The following is a 19,590-nucleotide window of genomic DNA, read 5'->3' as shown; positions in this document are numbered from 1 at the left end:
AAAGCGCTTAGAAACTTAGCAGAAAAACAGGAATACGCTGGTTGATTAGCCCCATGGACAGACTGCGTTCCCAAATGATGTGCGAGGATGTCAGAGTGGAAGAAATAACATAATGCTTGAAACTAACTGTTAATGAAGATGTTATAGTAACTAAAACAATGAGGTCCCACTCCTATAGCAATGATGCTTAAAGCGCTCCAGAGTTAGAGTGAATTAATAGTAAGCAAAAAGTGAATTTTGGCCAGAGCCTAGTTGTAGCACCCGTTGCTGATAGCCAAGTGGCAGCGGTTAAGATAACATGCTGATGCGTGCCTCGCTATTGTAATAGAGCTGCTGACAGCCAACAGTTAGGGTAACAAGCTAGTGCGTGCCTCGCTAGTGTAATCGAAGCGCTTAGGGAACAGGACGAGTGGTTACTAATTAGAAAGAGAGAAAAGAAACAAGGGTTTCGTGTGCGTACTTACATCTGCCCCGCATACGCTCTGCGCTATGACCTACCCGGTCCACCGAGTCTGGGAGGTGGAGACCTAAGCGCTCGCTATCGATTAAATACTTCCGGTCACGTCATGTGACGGGGTCACGTGATCGCGATTCGCGCGAGTGGCTAGAATTCTATAATAACGGGCTGGGTAACCGTACGAGCACTGTGTGTGTGCGCAGTGTATGATATGTTATAAAATGGACAGAATGCTTCAAATAAGTCGATCTCTAAAATAGTGAGTTAATTTGTAAAGAGCAAAGAAGGACAATATCGTCAGCCATCTTGGCTTGGGAAGCAAGGTGTCAATAAAGTTTTAGTAACAATTGGGTACAAAGTATAGGCAAGGTGCCAAGTAAGCCTTGATAGAATATATCAAAGGGTTGTGTATTGAAGTGTGAGCCTTGGTGTATACTGGAACTCATACTCAAATATTAATGCATACAGAATGTGAGAAAAAACTGTGGACCAGTTGTAAGGAGTATGTCACGTTATAGCTTCAGGGTTCCCCAGGGGATATCATCGTTAAGCCCAGTGACATGAGAAGACAGACGGTGTATCCATCTTTGTTCCTTCTTAAAAAGACTGTGCTGTGACAATTGAGGGTGGTTTTCTAGAACCAGCCATTTGACAGAGTCTGGGGAATGTTGTTTCTCGAAGAAGTGGGCACTAATTTTGGTGTTCTGTTTTTTACACCGAAAATTGCTGCGATGTTCAGAGATTCGCAACTTGATTGGTCTGGTCGTCATCCCCACGTAGTACAGATCACATGGACATGTAAGGAGATAAATGCAATTACTAGTATTACAGTTAGTATGTGACCTCAGTTCCCAAGTAAAAGTAGTGTTAAGGGTGATGGTTTTGTGTACAGATGTGAATGTACAAGCAGTGCACATACCACATGGGAAATGTCCCTTTACTGCAGGCAGTTGCCAGAGTGTGTTCTGTGTTAATTTGGTTTTGGGTCTCGGTCTGGTTTGTATTACCAAGTCTTTAATGTTTTTAGTGCGTCTGTATGCAAATCTTGGTGGTTCGAGATTCATTTGCCCAGTATTAAGGATATTCCAGTGTTTTTTAAGGACCTTCACTACCTGGTTGGTGTTTGGTGAGAAGGTTGTCACGCAGGTAAGGGTGTCAGACACAGAGGTGGTGTTCTCTCTGGGTTCTAGAAGGGCTTCTCTGTTGTTATTTCGTGCCCGTTTTTTAGACTTAGTAATACTTTTCAGCGGGTATTGTCTCTCTCTTAATTTATTAGAAAGAATTTCGGCCTCGCTCTTGAAAGTATCAATGGTGCTGCAGTTCCGTCGTAATCTTAGAAACTGACCGAAGGGTAGGTTCTCCTTGAGAGCTCTCGGGTGGTGACTTGTAAAGTGTAGCAGGCTATTACGATCAGTGCTCTTTTTGTAAAGAGTTGTGGAAAGAATACCCTCGCTCAACATAATAGTTAAGTCGAGGAATGCGATCTGTGAGGGGGACACTGTGATGGTAAAGTTGAGGTGAGGGTTCAGCTGGTTGAGCCATGTGTAGAATGCTTCGTAGCTCCCAGAGTCACCGGACCAAAAAATCAAAATATCATCTATGAAACGTCTCCATAGTAGAATGTTGTGACGGTATGGATTCGTATCACAAAAGATGTATAACCCCTCAAACCAAGCCATATACAAACAGGCTAGACTCGGAGCAAAGGTACTCCCCATGGAAGTACCTTGAGTCTGGTGGAACAATTGGCCTTTAAACTCGAAGAAATTTTCTGTCAAGGCTATGGTGGCGCATTCAATGATGAAGGATGCTGGAGTCGGTGATTGCCAAGGTTCACCTCCAAGTACCTCCTCGATCACTTCGAGAGTTGCTCTTTGTGGAATATTAGTATACAAAGCTTCCACGTCTAGAGTGATGAGGAAGTTGATGTTGTTGATGTCATCTGTCTGATCCAATAAACGTAGAACATCTGTCGTGTCCTGTATGTAAGAGGGTGTGCGTTTCACTAATGGTTGCAAAAAGTGATCGCAGAACTTAGACAATGGTTCTAGAATTGAGTCAATGCCCGATACTATGGGGCGTCCAGGTACTGGTGTGACCCCCTTATGAATCTTGGGTAGAATATAGAAGTAGGGGGTCTTAGGTTCTTTTTGGATCAAGAAGGAAGCCTCCTTCTCGCTTAACCAGCCATTGCTCTCAGCGGAGTCAACCAACCCAGTAATGGTAGTTTTGAGACGTGAAGTGGGGTTGTTTGGGATCGGTGTATAGTACTTTCTGTTTCCCAATTGGCGCAGACATTCGTTGTCATAATCAGTCGTTGCCATTATAACAGTGGCCCCACCTTTGTCAGCCTGTTTGATGGTGATAGATGGATCGTCCGCCAATGTTGTAATAGCGAGCCTCTCTGCTCTGCTGAGGTTATTGAATTGCTTCAGTATAGGAATGGATTTTATATCTTTGAGTACTGCCTGTTCATAGGTGAGTACTTCGTTTGGTATCATCCCTGAGTGGGGAGTGAAGGTGGAAGGGTTACGTAAACCTGAGTCATTGTCTGATATGTCGTCTTTACCCTTAAAGAAAAATCTCAACCGGATCTTGCGGAAGAATTGGTGTAATTCGCAAATCTGGTTGAAGGGGTCAACCTTAGGGGTAGGGACAAAACCAAGTCCTTTCTGCAGGACGTTGTCCTCTATGGCTGTCAACTGTCTGGACGACAAATTGACAACTAAGTTTGTTTCCTGGTGTGACTCCTGGTTTCCACTCCCCGTTGTGGTGGTTCCTCCCATTGTACTCTTTTCTCTTGTGGTGCCCCTCTTCTTCGCCCTCGCCCTCTGCCCCAACCTCTGCCTAAAAAAGGTGAGGGCTGGATCATACCCTGAGGTGCAAATTGAGGTAGACCTTGAGGGCCAAACTGAGGGGGGCCCTGTGGGTACATAGGGTACTGCCAGAAAGCTGGTCCCTGGTATGGCGTGGGTGGAAAATAGTTATATCCACGTCTCCCTTTCTTTCCTCTAGCCTGATTGGATCTCATATTCTCATTGCTAGAGTCACTGTTGGTAGAGGATCCTCTCCTTGAGGAATCCGAATCAATGTCTGATGAATAATTAGTGTTGGGCGGGACATAATCTGCTTTAAGATAAGGGTAGACCTTTTCCTTATCAAAGCGCTTGATGTCTTTCTGGAGCTTAGCTACTTTCTGTTTCATCAAGTATTCTCTGTGTTCGGCTATCTCGTTGTTGATCTCAGTTAGTTTTGATTTATACTGGGAGCCGGGATTGTTCTGTTTGAGATTACTTTCCAACGCCTGGATGCGTGTAAGTAACTCGTCTGCCAATCTCTTTGCAGTGTTGACTATCAGAATGAGAAGGTCCCTGGTACACTTCCACGATATTTGAGACCATTCAACTTTAAATTGCCCATCTTCCCAGAAAATTCTTGGAAAATTCTTTACTACGAGGCCATTTGGAGAGATATTGGCCCTGAAGTACTCTGTCATGAGGGCACCATGTAATGTTATGCGTACCCATTCCCTTTTCATATCCGAGAGTGTTTGCCATTCAGCTGATTGGCTGCCAGTGGCCAGTTCTTGGTCGAGACCCAGAATGGAGGGGGTCCGTAGGATTTCTGCTGCTTGATCGTCCCCGTAACTCAAGCCCTGTCCCTCCATGGATGGAAGGGTGGAGTGAGAGGAGGGGGTGTAAAAACCGTTACAATATGGGTAACAGTGCTGCTTTCCCAAGGGAAAGGAGAAAATTCAGGTAAGTTGGGGGATAGAACAAATCTCACCCACCTAAAAGAGGATCCCACGGGGGTTTAAGCCGTGCAGAACATAGGTACCAAAGGAGAGGGATCGGGGGGGCTTTTTCCGCTCACAAAGAGTGAGTGGGAGGTCCAAACTGGTAAGGTGCCCCGGCAATGAAGTTATAAGAACGAAGACTACCAGTAGTTCCTCAAGGAGAGGAAAGAAGTGGAGATGAATCAGTGAATTAAGCCTGGAAGGACTACATGTATACTATGTGTAAAGTGGGTAATCCTTTTGTTGGATTGTGATGCCCTCACACACCCTTTCAGGTGTCATGCTTCATCATCTGGGCTGCTCCTCGTCGGGCCGGCGGTGCAATGCCTAACGGGCTCCCTAAAAAGGGGCACTTTATCGGAGTTCTTTTAATCCAACAGCCGTCAGGTGAAGTGCGGGTGTGTGGGCCTAAGTGTTGTAGATATAAAAGTGAATTAAAACAGGGTCGAAAGTACCAGTGTGAACAAACTATTTATTTTAATGGTCTCCTTCCCTGGTTAAAAAGGTGTGTGTAGCACTGAGTAGAGTATAATGTCTCTAATTGTAGTGCATGGAATTGGTGGTCAACATGTTTCTCGCAGTGAGCACGTGCGCTCGCGATTCGTCAGGACCTATCAACAATCTTATATATATATCTACGATGGTAATAGGGGACTATCTAAAGTATAGTGGTCTCCTAATCATAGTTGGTCAAGTGAACAACAAACTTAATCCTAAAATACCTGTTGAGGTCTGGTGCTACCTGCAGAAAAAACAGTACATTAAATTGGTCAGTGTGGGGACACAAAGCCACAGGTATCAGGGATTATAAAACAAACAAAAAGGCTTACAAAGTGATTCATTCTCCAACTTGGTTAAAAATGTAACAGTGGTGACTGCTGGTGCTCGAGCGTCAACAGCTGCTCATAAAAAGTGGTGTACCAACATGGTGAACTAAAGTGGCTAAACACCTATGTGGAACAAATAAAAACAATCAAGGTTGCAGAAACCAACGTTGGACTCACCCTAATCAGTAGGACTGCATGCCACAACAGTTCTGGGTGGACTCAGCGTGCGGCGAAGGACCTCTAAAAGTAGGTCTAAACTAAGGAGTAACAATGGCCTTACATAATGCAGTAATCACAGTTGACACATGTGGGGACATAAAGCGCTTAGAAACTTAGCAGAAAAACAGGAATACGCTGGTTGATTAGCCCCATGGACAGACTGCGTTCCCAAATGATGTGCGAGGATGTCAGAGTGGAAGAAATAACATAATGCTTGAAACTAACTGTTAATGAAGATGTTATAGTAACTAAAACAATGAGGTCCCACTTAGGGGTGGGCGGAATTTGCGTAATTGCGTTACGCAAATCTCCGCGAAACGGTAAAATATCTCCGCGAACACGCGGAAATTCCGCGAACACGCGGAATTGCTTGTTCGCGATGCTTTTTCCCTGTTCACAATTGCTGTTTGCGTGCTCGGGGAGAAATATCTCGCGAACACGCATTTTGAGAACGCGAACAAGCAAAAATTTTGCGAAATCGCGGAAAGCAGACTTTTGAGCAATTTCGCGTTCTCCACGGAACGCGAAATTACGCAAATTACGCAAATTCCGCGAGCGGAACGGAATTTACCGCCCAGGCCTAGTCCCACTCCTATAGCAATGATGCTTAAAGCGCTCCAGAGTTAGAGTGAATTAATAGTAAGCAAAAAGTGAATTTTGGCCAGAGCCTAGTTGTAGCACCCGTTGCTGATAGCCAAGTGGCAGCGGTTAAGATAACATGCTGATGCGTGCCTCGCTATTGTAATAGAGCTGCTGACAGCCAACAGTTAGGGTAACAAGCTAGTGCGTGCCTCGCTAGTGTAATCGAAGCGCTTAGGGAACAGGACGAGTGGTTACTAATTAGAAAGAGAGAAAAGAAACAAGGGTTTCGTGTGCGTACTTACATCTGCCCCGCATACGCTCTGCGCTATGACCTACCCGGTCCACCGAGTCTGGGAGGTGGAGACCTAAGCGCTCGCTATCGATTAAATACTTCCGGTCACGTCATGTGACGGGGTCACGTGATCGCGATTCGCGCGAGTGGCTAGAATTCTATAATAACGGGCTGGGTAACCGTACGAGCACTGTGTGTGTGCGCAGTGTATGATATGTTATAAAATGGACAGAATGCTTCAAATAAGTCGATCTCTAAAATAGTGAGTTAATTTGTAAAGAGCAAAGAAGGACAATATCGTCAGCCATCTTGGCTTGGGAAGCAAGGTGTCAATAAAGTTTTAGTAACAATTGGGTACAAAGTATAGGCAAGGTGCCAAGTAAGCCTTGATAGAATATATCAAAGGGTTGTGTATTGAAGTGTGAGCCTTGGTGTATACTGGAACTCATACTCAAATATTAATGCATACAGAATGTGAGAAAAAACTGTGGACCAGTTGTAAGGAGTATGTCACGTTATAGCTTCAGGGCTCCCCAGGGGATATCATCGTTAAGCCCAGTGACATGAGAAGACAGACGGTGTATCCATCTTTGTTCCTTCTTAAAAAGACTGTGCTGTGACAATTGAGGGTGGTTTTCTAGAACCAGCCATTTGACAGAGTCTGGGGAATGTTGTTTCTCGAAGAAGTGGGCACTAATTTTGGTGTTCTGTTTTTTACACCGAAAATTGCTGCGATGTTCAGAGATTCGCAACTTGATTGGTCTGGTCGTCATCCCCACGTAGTACAGATCACAGGGACATGTAAGGAGATAAATGCAATTACTAGTATTACAGTTAGTATGTGACCTCAGTTCCCAAGTAAAAGTAGTGTTAAGGGTGATGGTTTTGTGTACAGATGTGAATGTACAAGCAGTGCACATACCACATGGGAAATGTCCCTTTACTGCAGGCAGTTGCCAGAGTGTGTTCTGTGTTAATTTGGTTTTGGGTCTCGGTCTGGTTTGTATTACCAAGTCTTTAATGTTTTTAGTGCGTCTGTATGCAAATCTTGGTGGTTCGAGATTCATTTGCCCAGTATTAAGGATATTCCAGTGTTTTTTAAGGACCTTCACTACCTGGTTGGTGTTTGGTGAGAAGGTTGTCACGCAGGTAAGGGTGTCAGACACAGAGGTGGTGTTCTCTCTGGGTTCTAGAAGGGCTTCTCTGTTGTTATTTCGTGCCCGTTTTTTAGACTTAGTAATACTTTTCAGCGGGTATTGTCTCTCTCTTAATTTATTAGAAAGAATTTCGGCCTCGCTCTTGAAAGTATCAATGGTGCTGCAGTTCCGTCGTAATCTTAGAAACTGACCGAAGGGTAGGTTCTCCTTGAGAGCTCTCGGGTGGTGACTTGTAAAGTGTAGCAGGCTATTACGATCAGTGCTCTTTTTGTAAAGAGTTGTGGAAAGAATACCCTCGCTCAACATAATAGTTAAGTCGAGGAATGCGATCTGTGAGGGGGACACTGTGATGGTAAAGTTGAGGTGAGGGTTCAGCTGGTTGAGCCATGTGTAGAATGCTTCGTAGCTCCCAGAGTCACCGGACCAAAAAATCAAAATATCATCTATGAAACGTCTCCATAGTAGAATGTTGTGACGGTATGGATTCGTATCACAAAAGATGTATAACCCCTCAAACCAAGCCATATACAAACAGGCTAGACTCGGAGCAAAGGTACTCCCCATGGAAGTACCTTGAGTCTGGTGGAACAATTGGCCTTTAAACTCGAAGAAATTTTCTGTCAAGGCTATGGTGGCGCATTCAATGATGAAGGATGCTGGAGTCGGTGATTGCCAAGGTTCACCTCCAAGTACCTCCTCGATCACTTCGAGAGTTGCTCTTTGTGGAATATTAGTATACAAAGCTTCCACGTCTAGAGTGATGAGGAAGTTGATGTTGTTGATGTCATCTGTCTGATCCAATAAACGTAGAACATCTGTCGTGTCCTGTATGTAAGAGGGTGTGCGTTTCACTAATGGTTGCAAAAAGTGATCGCAGAACTTAGACAATGGTTCTAGAATTGAGTCAATGCCCGATACTATGGGGCGTCCAGGTACTGGTGTGACCCCCTTATGAATCTTGGGTAGAATATAGAAGTAGGGGGTCTTAGGTTCTTTTTGGATCAAGAAGGAAGCCTCCTTCTCGCTTAACCAGCCATTGCTCTCAGCGGAGTCAACCAACCCAGTAATGGTAGTTTTGAGACGTGAAGTGGGGTTGTTTGGGATCGGTGTATAGTACTTTCTGTTTCCCAATTGGCGCAGACATTCGTTGTCATAATCAGTCGTTGCCATTATAACAGTGGCCCCACCTTTGTCAGCCTGTTTGATGGTGATAGATGGATCGTCCGCCAATGTTGTAATAGCGAGCCTCTCTGCTCTGCTGAGGTTATTGAATTGCTTCAGTATAGGAATGGATTTTATATCTTTGAGTACTGCCTGTTCATAGGTGAGTACTTCGTTTGGTATCATCCCTGAGTGGGGAGTGAAGGTGGAAGGGTTACGTAAACCTGAGTCATTGTCTGATATGTCGTCTTTACCCTTAAAGAAAAATCTCAACCGGATCTTGCGGAAGAATTGGTGTAATTCGCAAATCTGGTTGAAGGGGTCAACCTTAGGGGTAGGGACAAAACCAAGTCCTTTCTGCAGGACGTTGTCCTCTATGGCTGTCAACTGTCTGGACGACAAATTGACAACTAAGTTTGTTTCCTGGTGTGACTCCTGGTTTCCACTCCCCGTTGTGGTGGTTCCTCCCATTGTACTCTTTTCTCTTGTGGTGCCCCTCTTCTTCGCCCTCGCCCTCTGCCCCAACCTCTGCCTAAAAAAGGTGAGGGCTGGATCATACCCTGAGGTGCAAATTGAGGTAGACCTTGAGGGCCAAACTGAGGGGGGCCCTGTGGGTACATAGGGTACTGCCAGAAAGCTGGTCCCTGGTATGGCGTGGGTGGAAAATAGTTATATCCACGTCTCCCTTTCTTTCCTCTAGCCTGATTGGATCTCATATTCTCATTGCTAGAGTCACTGTTGGTAGAGGATCCTCTCCTTGAGGAATCCGAATCAATGTCTGATGAATAATTAGTGTTGGGCGGGACATAATCTGCTTTAAGATAAGGGTAGACCTTTTCCTTATCAAAGCGCTTGATGTCTTTCTGGAGCTTAGCTACTTTCTGTTTCATCAAGTATTCTCTGTGTTCGGCTATCTCGTTGTTGATCTCAGTCAGATTCGATTACACTAGCGAGGCACGCACTAGCTTGTTACCCTAACTGTTGGCTGTCAGCAGCTCTATTACAATAGCGAGGCACGCATCAGCATGTTATCTTAACCGCTGCCACTTGGCTATCAGCAACGGGTGCTACAACTAGGCTCTGGCCAAAATTCACTTTTTGCTTACTATTAATTCACTCTAACTCTGGAGCGCTTTAAGCATCATTGCTATAGGAGTGGGACCTCATTGTTTTAGTTACTATAACATCTTCATTAACAGTTAGTTTCAAGCATTATGTTATTTCTTCCACTCTGACATCCTCGCACATCATTTGGGAACGCAGTCTGTCCATGGGGCTAATCAACCAGCGTATTCCTGTTTTTCTGCTAAGTTTCTAAGCGCTTTATGTCCCCACATGTGTCAACTGTGATTACTGCATTATGTAAGGCCATTGTTACTCCTTAGTTTAGACCTACTTTTAGAGGTCCTTCGCCGCACGCTGAGTCCACCCAGAACTGTTGTGGCATGCAGTCCTACTGATTAGGGTGAGTCCAACGTTGGTTTCTGCAACCTTGATTGTTTTTATTTGTTCCACATAGGTGTTTAGCCACTTTAGTTCACCATGTTGGTACACCACTTTTTATGAGCAGCTGTTGACGCTCGAGCACCAGCAGTCACCACTGTTACATTTTTAACCAAGTTGGAGAATGAATCACTTTGTAAGCCTTTTTGTTTGTTTTATAATCCCTGATACCTGTGGCTTTGTGTCCCCACACTGACCAATTTAATGTACTGTTTTTTCTGCAGGTAGCACCAGACCTCAACAGGTATTTTAGGATTAAGTTTGTTGTTCACTTGACCAACTATGATTAGGAGACCACTATACTTTAGATAGTCCCCTATTACCATCGTAGATATATATATAAGATTGTTGATAGGTCCTGACGAATCGCGAGCGCACGTGCTCACTGCGAGAAACATGTTGACCACCAATTCCATGCACTACAATTAGAGACATTATACTCTACTCAGTGCTACACACACCTTTTTAACCAGGGAAGGAGACCATTAAAATAAATAGTTTGTTCACACTGGTACTTTCGACCCTGTTTTAATTCACTTTTATATCTACAACACTTAGGCCCACACACCCGCACTTCACCTGACGGCTGTTGGATTAAAAGAACTCCGATAAAGTGCCCCTTTTTAGGGAGCCCGTTAGGCATTGCACCGCCGGCCCGACGAGGAGCAGCCCAGATGATGAAGCATGACACCTGAAAGGGTGTGTGAGGGCATCACAATCCAACAAAAGGATTACCCACTTTACACATAGTATACATGTAGTCCTTCCAGGCTTAATTCACTGATTCATCTCCACTTCTTTCCTCTCCTTGAGGAACTACTGGTAGTCTTCGTTCTTATAACTTTATGGACATGTTCTACCAGATCCCGGGTGTATAGATGGAAAATAATTGCTGCCTTGCTTTTATACACTTTAGTCTCAAGGGGGCATATCAGCAACAGATGGCGATAAATATCGCAAAGCGCGCTTAGCGCTTTGATATTTATCGCTGCCTATCGCTGTAATTTATCGCCTGGATAACGCGTTATTAACAACGCGTTACTCCAGGGCGATAAATTTCACATCAAAAGTGGCGTTATGCGGGAATATCGCTGGTAAAACAGCGATATTCCCACAGCGATAGAAGAAACCTTGATGATAGGGAGATGTGGATTCAGCCACTGAATCCACCTCCCATGTCATAGATAGGGTAGTCATGAAAATTAGCAGACGTAAAATACCGGCGATAACAGTGGTTAACGCTGTATTTTACATCGCTAAGGGTGTCCTGGGCCGTATTGTAAATACGGAGTAGGGCAGTTACAGATAATTTTCCCTTAGTTTTTGCAGGGAACGCCTACTTTGCATCTCATTAGAGATGCAAAGTTAGGCGTGAACTAAACAGGAGCTGATTCAAGGAAACACGCGATAGCGTGCCCTTGTAAATAATGCGATAAAATTATCGCCGCTTTTCGGCCGAAAACGGCCGCAAAAGCGGCGATAATTTTGTATCGCCTCGTTGTTAATATGCCCCCAGGTGCGCTACCTATGGGTGTTCAGAGGACCACCACAGATGCTGATCTTGTCATGCTCATGATGGCTTTGAAAATGAGGCAGCTGGTTTGGAAGATGGTGCAGGCAGGCAAGGAAAGTCACTGGTGTTTCATCAGGATGGGGGGGGGGGTGATGTGATCATATTTCTTCTTTTAAATATTACATTTCTGGTAATTATGTGCAAATGTTTGGCCATATTCACAAATAGTGATGTATGTGTAGCTGTGACTTACTGTTGTATTTATTACTCCTGGCGTATTCATGAATGTCAGTAGTAAGCCAAGACTACACCCGACTTACTGGTTGAATGCTGGCGTTCCAGTAGAGTAGGGCACAAGGTATATTGTTTTTTTGCAATGGTTGGTCAGTGCAGACGTTAGTTAAAAAATTCAGTGTCCCAGTGATTTGTGATATAATGCCTAGCATTCCCAGTCTGTCCACTTGGTTGTTACTGTCAGGGAAGGTGGTTCTTAGATATATATGTACCTAGTGGTTGGAGGGTGACAGGAGAGCTATATTTCATTAGTTAATGTAAATAGGGAAACTGAGTGCTGTAGATGTTTAATGAGTTTAGTGAGTAGGAAAGGGCTTGGAGAACTGAAATTGTTGGGAAGAGATTTAAACATTTGCCACTTCGTGTACTTATCTATTTTATATAAATGAAACCATCTGGTTCAAAGGAATAGGTCGCACATGTGCTTATTTTTCTTTGAGAATATTTGCTTTGTTCTTTCTTCAGTCTCCACAGTTTTATGCTCTGGTCATTGAATTAGTGATTCGGAATGTTTTTTTCTTTATTTCTAAAATATTGACACACCATTTAAATAAATAGCAATTGTAAGTAGAGCTTCCAAAAATGTCAATTCTGAATTTTGGCAATGATCGTCCCACTCCCACCACCAGCTCTATGTTCTCTTCAAATCATGTTGCCACAACAGAATGCACTCCAGCCAGCCTAGAAGAAGATACCCATCACCTGTAGCAGTAGAAAGAACATGGACAATGTTGAAGATAAACATGCTGCAACTGCTCCTGGAGACAACACTAGTTTGATCAGAAAAGTTTCTCACTGAAGCTGCTTTCTTTTACTGTATGTTTTTACAATTACACATAGGATCTGACCTGAAGATGAACATATTCACTTTCTCTCTCAAGTGGGATCCTAAGTAGCATCAGGGAATGCCAAACACTGCTTTCCTCAGTATCACCCATAATTACCACAGTAAGATAATGACTTAAATCAATTGTACCCATTTAACTATATTCGTCATAGGTTTGCTAAGCTGAAATGTAAAACACTCGATCCAAGATGGAAATTCCTCTCCTACCTTCATGCTGGTCCCGTATTCAACAACTCCACCAACCATTCACAACCTTGGTAGCAATCTTGCTTCCAAAAACGATAATTAAAAACTGGGCCAAGTTCTTATCACAATTCAACATCAAGTACACAAAATCTAGACTGCACTGGCTTTGTCTATGCCCTTCAACATTAAGAGAACAATACCCAATTATTTGTGCGTACCAAAATCATATCTACCCATTAGGGAGCTCGAAGTGACAAAACACCTGCTTCCCCCTATTAGGCCGATCACACATTGAATTACGCCACCAAGGTGAGCGACCAGTCAACTTCTCATGATCAGTCACTTTCTTGCCATCTTTAGCCTACATCTTCACTTTTGGTGACATCTGCATCTTTAGTCATTATCTGACAATAATTTCAGCTTTTCACAGTCTATCATTACTCTCCATTGATGATTTATCGTTTTTTCATAGTTTTTTCACCTTTTTTCACCTTTTTTTTTCATCAATTTTTCACCAACATTAATAGTCACCAACACGTTGGGTTCTTCTTCTTCTTTTTCTTTACCCTCATCATCATCATGCCAATACAGAGATGTATTAGCTACTGACATGACTACTGAATGAACACTACCACTAAAGACTCATACTAACCACCACAGCATCGTTGAAGCATTTAAATATTCTGTAAACATCAATTATTATTTCTACATTCACTTTAGGTTTGCCCCTGACGAAGGGATTTAAGATCCCGAAATGCATTGGGCACTTCTATCAACAACTTGAAGATATTTTGTATTATTGTACTTATTGTTACTATTCATGATTGTTGTACATTTTATTAAGCAGGATTAATACGATGTATCTTACAATTGTTACATCAGTGATGTCAAAATGAACAATTGATCATTGTATCTGTTCTTGTATATTTAAATATATCACTGCATTATGCTACTTACTCAAAGGATTGTTTAAATTTAAGTTTATTTATCAGTGAAATTACGTTTGTGAAGATTTTCCAAACAAGTGAACAGTGCGAGGCACCAGGTGGGTTTTCCCACTATCATAGTTTCATGACATTTAGTAACATAGTTTTCTCCCATCCCAACAACGAACATATACATGAACGGCCAAATGAATACAAAAAGTAAGGCATAACCCAAGGATGGAAGTACATTTCAAGGGAGAACTGGACCCTTGGCTGGCAAATCACTGTGGCTGTTAACAAAATGGTCTACCTTAACACATGCAAATGCAGACCTAAATTCTGATTATTCGTATAACGATGAGATAGTTCAAGTACACAGATACATTCACACGACCCGTAACATGCCCATCAAGTTACATTTTAGCACACAGTAGGGTAAAAAAATACCAGATATAAGCCTGTATTAAGAAGACAGACAACTCTTCCTAAGAACTGATCTAAACACACAGGAATTGTGGCCCCAAAAAAAGTAAGTCTACTCTCTATCCATTATTTTGTTTTTCCACAAACAAAATGTCATCATTTCTTCGCTTGTCTGTGGCTGAAATATTTTGACTACATTAAATGTGAACATGATTGGCAGTTTGCGAATTGCCATTTAAAAATGTCCTGTGATAAAGAGCATTGTCGGCATATTTGTGAATTATTTTTGCAAATGTTGTTATTTATCAAATAAAAAAAAGAAATAGCTTGGTAACATTGGCCCTCTCTCTAAAGTCAAGTCAAATGGTCTTTATTCGGATATAAAATATCCATAAAAGTGCAAGTCATCAGCACCAATAGGATATAAATATACAATAACATAAAACACATGTTAAAAATAAGTTGGGTATCAAGACAACATTATTAATTGCATGAACAAATGTGCAAAGATGGCAATAAAGTGCAGATAAGTTCAATGTGTACAACATGTGAACGTCAAACCAACTGTTAAATTTGTTCAAATTGGCAATCCAAAAACACTAGATGTAAAATGTCTTTAGATGCAAATCATCACCACCAAATTAGAAAACGAGTAGGATTTATCAAATCAGCACAGTTAAATAACACAAAACAATTGTGCAAAATAGCAGTAAAGTGCTAACAAGTTCAATATGTACACTATACAGATGACGAACCTAGCTGTATCAATGTACAAATTAGCGGCCCGTGAATATTAAACTAAATAAAAGGGCCTCAAATAAAATGTGATCTATAGAGTGTCCATAGTGTTTCGCGAACGTAACGCGGATTGCAAGAATGAACTTACTCTGAAAATCATATCATCACTTCCTAGCCGCAATGTTTCATCAAATGCCAGTTTATAATCAATAATAGCATGTGACTTAAAATAAGAAATCAAATACTGTTTAGTGTATCTGATATAAAAGTTACAGAAGAACAGGAAATGTAAAATTGTTTGTTTTTAACCATTTCCGCATGGGCAGAACAAGTTCTCTAGATTTTTGTTAAAGCCAAGTGGAAAACAGAGTGAATATTTTATGCTCCCATCTCTGAGGCGAAAAAGCAAGCTCCTGTTCCATCTTCCGATATTTTTCTTGAGGTATTCCTGAAGCATGTCATTTTTATTGTCTAAGCGTGTCAAAATGGAAATATATCTAATTATTGATGGTTTATAGAGCTCCGTGTGTGCTCTTTCCCTTCGGAATGAATCATACAGTGCCTCTCTCACAGTTTTTGTGTTCATGCCGTATATATTTAGGGGATGGGAGAAGATATGTTCCAGTTTCACACTGATTAGACTTTTCTTAACAGCACTAAGCCAAGGTATAGAGCTACCCCTGTCGCATTTAAGGCAATCATTGATTATTTCCTGAGTTAGAATTGCTGCCGGGTTTCGCCATATCTTTAGCCAGAACAATGGCTTTGGCGAGATTTGGCGAGATTTGATAAAATCCTCGACATAATAGAAATTTAATTCTTTATGGCATATGTAAGTGGGTGATGAGATTTGGGCCCCTAGTACCTTTCTACAGAATCTATTTTCTTCTGTTTGGATACCACTGCAATTTGTGTACCCCCACACCTCGGCACCATAGGTTGCGGTTGGTAGACATTGTGATTTATAGATCTGTAGTAAAGGTATCACAACCTCAGCCCGCTTTGGCTGTCGTAGGCTAATGATTGAATTGACTGCCTTACCGAGTTTGTTTCTACCATTAGCTACATGTGCTGACCATGATCCAGAATCTGAAAAAACTAAACCCAGGTACGGAAAAGTGCCAGTGCTTTTTAGAACATTGTCTCCTGATACTATATGATCGATTCGATGTTTTTTGGGCCCGCAAGACATAATATATGATTTTTTAAAATTGGTACACAAATCCAAATCTGCCATAAAAGAAACAAAACCCATAATTAAAATGCGGAGTGCTTTAGGTGTGCGGCCCATCAGGACCACATCATCCGCATATAAAAGTACGGGGAGTAGTTTGCCGTTAATTTTCAGTACATCGCATGTAGATTTAGACAGGGATTTATTCAATTCATTTATATGAAGGATAAAAAGTAGGGGGGCCAAGACGCAACCTTGTCTGACCCCCCTACCAATTAAAATATCCCCGGAGACCTCTCCTTCATTATTTATCCTTACCCGAGCTTTTAGGTCTCTATGCAAATGTGCCAAAAAATAAACAAGTGTCTTATCCAGCCCGTAATTTAAAAGAATCTCCCATAATCGTGATCGATTGACAAAATCAAAGGCTGACGATAAGTCCATAAAACCCAAATACAAAGGGACTTTTTTGGCGATGGTGTATTTGCCTAATATAAGATTTAAATTCAGACACTGTTCTACGGTTCCCACATTGCTTCTAAATCCCAGCTGGCAAGAATTTAAAATTTGGTTATCCTCTGCCTAATTCCTGATTTTATTAAAAATCACTCTGCCCAAAATCTTCAGTGTATTATCTATTAAAGATATAGGATTGTACCAACTAGGATTGGATCTATCGTCCTTCTTAAAGATGGGCACAATGATACTGGTTGACCAGGTTTCCAGAATTGTAGTGTTGGACAGATTATTAAAAACATTGCAAAGTAAAGGGGACCAGAAATCGGGTTCAGATTTAATAAGGTTGATTGATAACCCATCGGGACCTGGGGCTTTATTCCCTACACTTTGATTTATGGCATCTTCAACTTCGGTTATAGATTTAACAACCTTATTAGCTGGACGAACAAAGTCAGTAGTTGTTGCTGGGGCTGTGTATATTCTTGCAAAGTCCTCCTCCCATGACTTACTAGGTATGTTAGAATTAATAGGGGTTACATTGGATCCCATGGACCTCATGGCTTTCACCTCTCCCCAAAACCCAGTTACATCTTTAAGTGCAGCAGTGCGTACAAGGGAGTCCCACCTCTCCTTCAATATCTCCTCAATACGCAGTTTGATTACTTTCTTATAACGTCCTCTCAAGCCTTTAACCAAAGTCATGTCCCTGGGTTTTTCGGCTAATGCCTCGCGAAGGTCATGGTTTGCCCATGAACAAATCCCGTTAAACCATCTAGGGTTCTTACTTTGTTTCCTAACAGGTTTAGAAATGTCCTGTTTGATGCCAACACATAACCCAGTAAAGGCCTGAATGATCTCTGTATCAGGGCATCCACTAGACAAGCACGTTTCCACAAGTAAGGGGTGGGATTTTATAATTCGTGCGAATCGGGCCTTATTATCTATGCCCTTCCAGATTACTTTAAGTTTGTCAGTGGATGCAACCAGATTCTTTGCCCCTATTTCTTTCCGTTTAATACATTTATTAACAAATCTGATAGTTGTCAAAATTGGGTTGTGGTCACTATAGCTAGTGCATAAAACTTCAGCCTTGACTAGACAGTTCTCAAGGGATGATGATATAAAAACATAATCAATGGTCGATGAACAGCCGTGACCTCTAAAGGTAGGCAATGGGCCTTTGTCAGACATACAACCAACTTTCTCCATAACGTTGGTTAAATCCCTAGACGATAGATGATTATACAATTCTTCCCCTTTTTTACATGGAATTACCGGGACAGGTGTATCTGTAATATTATAGTAAGAGAGTAGAGAGAGATCCCTTATGGAGTCAAGGGAATAGGATACTTTTAACAAGCGTATACTAGCAGTCCCTTGACTGAATGTATGAATTTGAGTAATTCAAAGGAAAAAAATACAAAGCATTTTTCATATAATATTCACACTCTCACGTTATTGTAAAAATAATTCCCTTTTATTTTTCATTTATATAAAATATATACTTCATTAACATTAAAAAAACCTAATCTGTTCTAGTCCCTACTTAACATTGATTTGAGCAGAAGATTTCATCCAAAAACAAATACAAATACAAATACAAATCCAAATGTAATTTCAACAATACCAATATAGAAGTCGAGATATCATTTAATACTGCAAATAATCAAAAATATAAACGGACCAATTTGTTACATATAAAAACCCTCCGTTATGAACCAGCATAACTGAGAAAACACCAAGTAAAAAGACATTGAACTCTGTCATATATTAACACATCCAACAGTGCTACTGGACTTTAACCACTTATGAGATATTTTGAGCTGTTTATCTCTATAAGTGTGTATCCGTTTTTATGGATTGTGTATCTCGTGAGCGTCGACGCGTTTCGATAGGCTATATTTTGTGCCACTATCTTCCTCAAGACCATCGATAGAGGTTTTCTCTCGATACCGAATGCTTCTTTTCTGTATTCTTATTGCGCTGACATTGTTCTTGTATATCCGTCTCTTATCCTCTGTGTGGCACGGATATCTTAGGGATCAAGCCTGTGTTAAAACCTTCATATGCCATACACCCAGTGTCCTTTTTTATTCTGCACTGTTGTTGTTCTCCCGCATTGTTCTTTTGAATAAAATCTGTACTCCGCTGCGTTTGCGATAGGCTTATACCAGGGACCGTTACGGATACTGTTTCCTTCGTGTTGCTGGCACCAAGTAGCCTCGAGCACGCCAATAGTTTCACGAGTGCGGGGATATGTCTCCGTCCTGCTTGATAGTTGTCAAAATTGGGTTGTGGTCACTATAGCTAGTGCATAAAACTTCAGCCTTGACTAGACAGTTCTCAAGGGATGATGATATAAAAACATAATCAATGGTCGATGAACAGCCGTGACCTCTAAAGGTAGGCAATGGGCCTTTGTCAGACATACAACCAACTTTCTCCATAACGTTGGTTAAATCCCTAGACGATAGATGATTATACAATTCTTCCCCTTTTTTACATGGAATTACCGGGACAGGTGTAACTGTAATATTATCCATTCTTTTGTGCAAATGCGCATTAAAATCACCCCCCAAACAAATTCCGTCCAATTTGCCAAACCTTTTTCCTTCTAACATATTATCAATAAAATCAAATAAGGTGATAAAATTCTTATTAGGAAGTGATCTAAAATCATTATTATCTAAATTTATAAAACATAACGTGATCCCATTCGAATAGAGTGTGGCCTGAAAGTAACTATCATTTGTTTCCAAGGTTTGATATTGCTTCCTGCAGTGATCTTTATCCATGTGGATAATCCCCCGCTAGGTCGGCAAACTTCAGGGCTAAGGGCAGTACTGTTATAGCAAACAAAACCCTCAAGAAACAAACTACTAGTACTCCATGTCTCCTGATACATCAAAACATCAAAACTGCTAACCATGTTGGTCCACTCTACTATGTTCATTTTGGATTTTAGGCCAGCGATATTCCAGCTTAGTATTTTTAGATGTTGATCAGAAGACATGGGTTCATTGGTGACAGGGAAGA

Source organism: Triturus cristatus, chromosome 8, assembly GCF_964204655.1.
Source record: "Triturus cristatus chromosome 8, aTriCri1.1, whole genome shotgun sequence".
NCBI lineage: Eukaryota > Metazoa > Chordata > Amphibia > Caudata > Salamandridae > Triturus > Triturus cristatus.
The sequence above is the reverse complement of the archived record's forward strand: the minus strand, read 5'-3'. Positions refer to the sequence as shown.